General features: G+C 31.1%; 1 protein-coding gene across 1 annotated transcript in view; it reads left to right on the top strand.

Moving 5' to 3' along the window:
• The first annotated feature begins 5,156 nt into the window (after positions 1 to 5,156).
• Positions 5,157 to 6,782, top strand: part of LOC114130386 (fat-like cadherin-related tumor suppressor homolog) — a 139,149-nt gene continuing 137,523 nt past the window's right edge. Inside the window, 1 exon segment of the mRNA XM_027995355.2 lies at positions 5,157 to 5,577. The gene's annotated coding sequence lies outside the window, so the exon portion shown is untranslated.

The following is a 6,782-nucleotide window of genomic DNA, read 5'->3' as shown; positions in this document are numbered from 1 at the left end:
AAATATTAATCGGTCTTGTGGTACCTAACATAAAAAAAAATCGTTAGTTGAGCGGTGGATTCCTGATGTAGGTACTTACCACCCTCGCTTTACCGACGGTCTGAGACGGCCCATTACGATATGGGTAGGTATAAAAGACTCGGATAAAGTTCATACGCACTGTTTACCTTCTCAGTCTTTGCACATGTGCACTACGTTGTTCATATTGGCAGTCACAATGGTATAACTGCAACGATGGTAGTTGTGACTTGTGGATTTAATGTTATTTTAACACCCTGTATAATTAGACATGCCAAAGGACAAAGGATAAATTCCTCTAATTGTGGTTTCTCGTGCGGTGTTATGCACACTACATGTTTAATCTCGGACGTGGTTGAATTAATATTATTTATACCTACAGAAAATACAAAAAGTCTATTTAATTGGTAAAAGGTTAAAACTATTTTGTTGAAAATGTCTTTTATTATTATAATTATTATTAATAATATCAAGAATTCCACTCATATATAAGGTCATAAGAGTAACGAATAAAATAAGGGGAGAAAACGTGTATCGGCACGATACTCTTAGTAGCTAATTGTCGACAAACCGACGCCATTTATTGCATGTTTCTATTAAGTTCGAATACTTTAATTTAATTGGTAATATTAAACTGACCAGACTTTTCATAAAACTGTAATTATTATTATTGTATACATTTCATATTTTCATGTGTTAACAATATAATAGCTTTTTGGCGTTAAAATTTAAATAACAATTTCAAAGAAAAACCAAAATGTTATAACCTACACCTCATTTGGATCATTAGTAACGAGATGATACACGTATTGTTGACCTATTTTTTTTTTTTAATTTTGTTGTTGATTAATAGTATTTTAACATAACACATAGGCAATGTACAATTAATAAAACATAATATATACAATTTAAATACATAACTATTATGATTTCAATTATAATAAATAAACAATAGGAAATTATTAATTTAAATTTAGTGGTTGTGAATGTTTCTAGTCTAAGACTTAGTATGCATGTAGAATGTAGATAAGTATAAAGTATGTAATTAGTTTTCCTAGTTATCCCTTAGCAGCCTAAAGGTTTGTTTTTTAATTTGATTGATGATAAATAATCTAATTTTTTAATTTATATATATCATATTTTTTTAATATAAATTCGTCGTTTTTATTTTATAAATATATAATTAAGTAATAGGTATAATATTATATTTCTTATAATATTAAGCATCACATCATTACTCATTACTTTATAATAATAGTTTTAAGTTCTAATAGTAATGCTGTTATTATAAGATTATATTATCATCATACTAAATCATTTAAGTTGCTAACTAATCTAAGGGTTTTATTTGGTCGTCGACCTTTTTATAGGTAGCAGGCAACCTAGTATTATTATTATTATTTTTTTAAAGCTAGTGGTTTACAGTTGAAATAATAATATGAATCAAATAATTAAAAATGTATGCGTGTGCTCATAGGCCTTGAATAAAGACAAAGTGGGCCGAGGGCTGAATATTCTAAGTTCTTACTTTAGACTTTGCAAAGTCATATGGTGTTGTAAATTTAACTGATCTATGATTTTCCAATAATCTAAGGCTATAAGTGACCAGAAGACAGCGGAAAACTAGAAGTTATAATACCAGAGCTATTCGAATAATTTTTTGATAAAAATTACAATAATCTACAATTTTGTTAATTGATTTGATAAACCAATTTAGGTTTTTAGTTTAAAATTCTTTAATTAGGCAATTTGTATTATTTTTATTAGATTTCATTAAAAAATAAGCAGACTAACAATTACAATGTAACATTCTTTATGGCAACGTAGACACATTTTAAATACTCGTTGTAGATATTATACACTTAAATTACTGAACAATTAGCTACAATATACCATAGTTCATACATTTAAATTATATAATACTGAGTTAATAAAACTTACTTGACGTGACAGCCAACTAAAGTATAATCATTTTTTTTTTTTAAACGTATCTAATATCATGTATTTTTAAAGGGTTTCTGAAGTTTTTCATTGGTCATCAATCAATATTATGAAGTAAAAGTTATGAAACTTATAACAAAGAAAATAGCTTATAAAATATGTAGTTAGAAGCTACTAAGTGCTTACTATTTTAAAGTTTTATTAGGTGAGATATTATAAAAAAATACCCAAATGTATACCTAATTATATTTGTTATTTTATAGGAAGATAAAATTTGCACTTGTGAAAATATTGTAGTTTTATGAATTATTAGGTAAATGAAAACACAAATAAGTATCTAGTCAATTCAAGTAGTTATTAAATATTGTAAAATGTAAATAATTTAAAATCAAAACTTTCAACTAGGTAATAACAATAGCACTATAATTATACGTCAAATTGATATACAATTTAATTTCGTAGACTGGAAATTAATATTGTACAAACACCGTAGTTGGCCATTTCTCGTTTTAAGCTTACAACATACATTTGTATAATTGTATTTACATATTTTAAACTTGTTACACAATAATATATTATGTAAATATGTAATTTAAAATTACTTAAATTATACTATCTAAATGAGGTGCAATATAATATAAAATATACCTACCAGACACATGATGTTTTATTTTTATAATTATAAAATTGTAGTATTGGTGTGGGTACCTAAAATAAAATAAATATTTCTTGATTCTTCTTAAATTTCATACACATATTTTGGACCTTTAGTAAGATTTGGTGTGATTTTCCAGTTTTCCAACTATGGCATTATTGTGAATGATTGGAGACTTAGGTATATGACAAATAAACTAAAATATTGTAAAATTGATAAATATGTAGCATTTTTAACAATGAATTAATAAGGATAATCATAATGATAAAGAATAACAATTATAACAATTGCAACAACTTTTTTCTAAAATATCCAAACAAAAGTCAATGCATTTTATGCATGCATTATGCATATTATTTAGCATGCGCAAGTTCCTAATATTAAATGTATTTTCAAATTCAAGAAATATCAATAACTTAAATATCTACGTTTATTAATCAAGATTGTAGGTATAGATTCATAATTATGATTTAATTTTAAATTAAACAATTTTTAATATTTTCTATGAGAAATTTCTCAAATTTAATATCACTCTTCATACCATATGTTACAATCATTACTATAATATATAGTATAAACAGTTGTCATACCGTACCGGTTTTAAATATAGCGTCCTAGTATTCTGATAATGCGTTTTGGGACGGCCAAATGCCAATAATTGTCCTGGAAATAAACTTTGATAATTTATGTTAACATCTTGGCTTTTATAAGACATTTATAAAACATTTTTAGAAGAAAAACAATATTATTTTTATGATTAATAAATAATCAAGTTGATTAGTTGATAGACAGACGAAATCTATTTTTTAATTATTTTTCCGGCTAAATAATGAATGAGTTCATTGTTTTTCCTTTAAATTATACTATGACAATTTTTGTTATCACTTATTGCTAAACGATAATTTTATCGTTTATTCATTCCGATTTGTATAAACTGTAACATCCAGTTAGTTTTACTTTATAAACTTATCACGTATGTCGTAAAATACTGACAATTATGTGTGGTATTTAAGTCAATGAAAAATAAGATGCTAAACCTACTGGTAGTTGACCAAAAAGAAGTATTGAGTGATAAAATTTTTCTCATAAACATTTTACAAAAAATGTTTGTTCCATAGCTTAAGTAAAATAAAATTTGGCAACTCTACACAACAGTAGGTATAGTGAATAGTAGGTATATAGTATTGCTATATGATACCTCCAAATCTCAATCACCATTTACTAGAATTTTTATTCACTACCTACATATAAATTTTACACTTAGGTTATTAAATCATATATTTAACATAAATCATAATACATCTATTTTTATTAGTAGGTAATTACTAATTATGAAGTCCAATTAATAGGTAAGTTACATTAATTATATATCTAAAACAATGTACCTATATGGCTTTATGTTACATTGTTGTATATTACCTTTTTAATCATCTTATATTTTATATTATACCATGTAAATTAATTTTCCTTCATTGACATTATGAGCAATAATAACTTATAATTATATACTAATAAAGTCAATACATTAATTTTGTGTAAGTGAATCAAGTTGGTTTGAAAATTGACATTATAAATATATATTATATACTTCATTGCACTATTATAGTATTTACAGAATATTACTACCTATTTGAGAGTAAGTATTTATCTATTAAAGGTAGGGAGGTATTATAAGTTATTATATAAGTTAGTTACAAGCTCAGCTTAAGTTATTAATTATTATATACAGTGTAGAATTGATATTGCAGCGATTTGGTAAACCGAAATTAAATATCGGTATAATGTAGAATATTTTAGACTCATATTGACTCGTACCCACCAATATTGTTTTATTAATAAAAATAATGATTTAATTTACATTATAAATACGAATAGTTTTAATTATGATTTTAATATTGTTGTAAAGACGTGGTGACGAAAATAAAAATTACAAATAAAGTGTAATTTCGATATTTTTTTCGCACAACAATCGTACAACGTTTCGAAACATATACATATTGATGGGTATAATATGATATGAAATATTATACAGGTATTAACAAGTTACCAACTACCTAGTATTAACCGTTTAAAAACCAGTTGGTAGACACATTTGATCGTACCTATTCATGATTTCTGGCGAAACATTTGCCGCGAAAAATCATAAACCCGCGTTACGAGATCGAAGAAAGTATTGACCATTATTATTATTATCGTTTCGAAAAATCGTTACTATACACTACAACGACGATAAAATTGTGACGGTCGTGATTTTTGGAACCGGTGTGCCGGCCCCCACCGACAGCTGTTTCGGATCTATGAAAAAACGTCATCGGGCGTCAGCTATGCAGCAGCAGCAGCAGAAAGAACGGCAGCAGCAATTACGGCGGCGGCTCTGCTCGCACGGCCGTGGTCGCGTTCTCGACGACGTAGGCGACGGACAGACCGACCGGCTGGCAACGGCGCCCGCCGCCACCGCCACCGCCGCCGCCGCCAAAGAGTCGAACGCGTACGTACGCACGCGAGACAACGGCGGCGGCGCAGCGGATACACAGACGGCGTTTAGTCAGTCGTTCGCGTTCCGTTGCCGCGTACGGACGTCGTCGCCGCCGCTGTAATCGTTTCGTCTCTCAGCGTGACGTGTGCCGTCGTAGTCCTAACGTGCGTGCGTGCGTGCGTGTGTTGTGTTGTGTTCGGTACGCGCCGGCGGTGGTGCGTGTGTGTGTGCTCGCGCGTTCGCCCGTCGCATTGTTTACACCGGTTGTGTTTTTTTTTTTTCTAATTTAATTTTTACCGTGTGCGATAAATTTTTTCCCGTTTCTTCGACGATAGGTAATAATATCGTCGTCGTCGTCGTCGTCGTTGTTATTTTGTAATCGGTCGCGTGTGCGCCGTGTGTAAATTATATTGTTCGAGTCGTTTTTATCCGTTCGTGAAAACCGTTTCCCAAGGAGATCGCCGGCCGGCAAACCACTATTATAAAGGTAAGACAAGACGAGTATATTCATTCGGTCGGTAGCCTGACCGAGTATGTGCCGAGTTTATTACGCACACGTGTTATGACGTTACCGGCTAGTTAGATTATAATACTATTATATTACCATTGAAGGGAAGCGAATTGCGTACCTATTCGCGAAATGCCTAATTTTTACCTCGTGGTTCGCGATAAACACGTGCGTGTATGCGCGTAATGCGTTTACCGTATACGAGATACGATGGACGTAGCGTCGCGACGATGACTCGACTTTGTGTTACCTTCTCCGCGGGCTCGCCCATTTTGTTGCGCGTCCGTCGTTCGAGTGCCTGAAAAATAATACGTCCATTGCCTTTACCTGAGTAGGTTATAAGGTGTAGGCCGACCGGCTAAATTTTTCTAGACATATCGCTCTCTCCAGCCGTTTATCACGATGTCTGTCCTACCACTTACCGCTTGCAGTTACAATGTTATCATATTATTTTAACGTCCGTTCTGTTGTCTGTTGGTCGTCGTTCGCCGTCGAAACCGGTTCTTAAAATTTTTGTTGTTGTGCGACTGCCATAGGTGTAATATAAAACTAGTTTGCAATAATATTAACTGTAGGACAGATAACAATAAGTTATTGAGTCTTAATCTATGAGTTTGGCAAGCGCGTCTTCAAAACTTGTTGTCAACATCTACCTACCAACCTACGAGAAGACAGCGATTATTGTTTTCTTTCATTTGACGTTGGTATTCTAGTTGTTTTTAAGGCGCTATTGTAAAACTGTTGTTGCTGCTCTGAGTATTCGTTGTTAATTTTTAAAACCCTTTCATCCACATGGATTAGGTTGGAATAGGTTCACCCCGTTAAGAATTCGTGTGAAAACGTATTTTTTTTCAATTGCCGAAAAAGTGAATCAACGGTTACGGATCGAGTGTAACGAGTCAGAATGTATCCTTGACATTGATTGAGAACTCCTGTGGTTACCTTTTTTTTTGCCCAACTAGTAGGTATTATAGTTTACCGACAAAACATCATTTCTTTCGAAGTGTGTAAGTAACCTACGAAATAAAAAAAAGGAAGTTTTCCACGCAGTTATTTCTACCACAAATACAACTCCTTCGAAAATCAACCTTTTTTCTTGTTGTGTAAATGCATTTAAAACTTGAAAAATAATTTGCTATGTATTTTTACCCAATATATAAAGCATCAATCTACGAATGTATGAA

The sequence above is a fragment of the Aphis gossypii genome, chromosome 3, assembly GCF_020184175.1.
Source record: "Aphis gossypii isolate Hap1 chromosome 3, ASM2018417v2, whole genome shotgun sequence".
NCBI classification, from domain to species: Eukaryota; Metazoa; Arthropoda; class Insecta; order Hemiptera; family Aphididae; genus Aphis; species Aphis gossypii.
The sequence above is the reverse complement of the archived record's forward strand: the minus strand, read 5'-3'. Positions and strand labels throughout refer to the sequence as shown.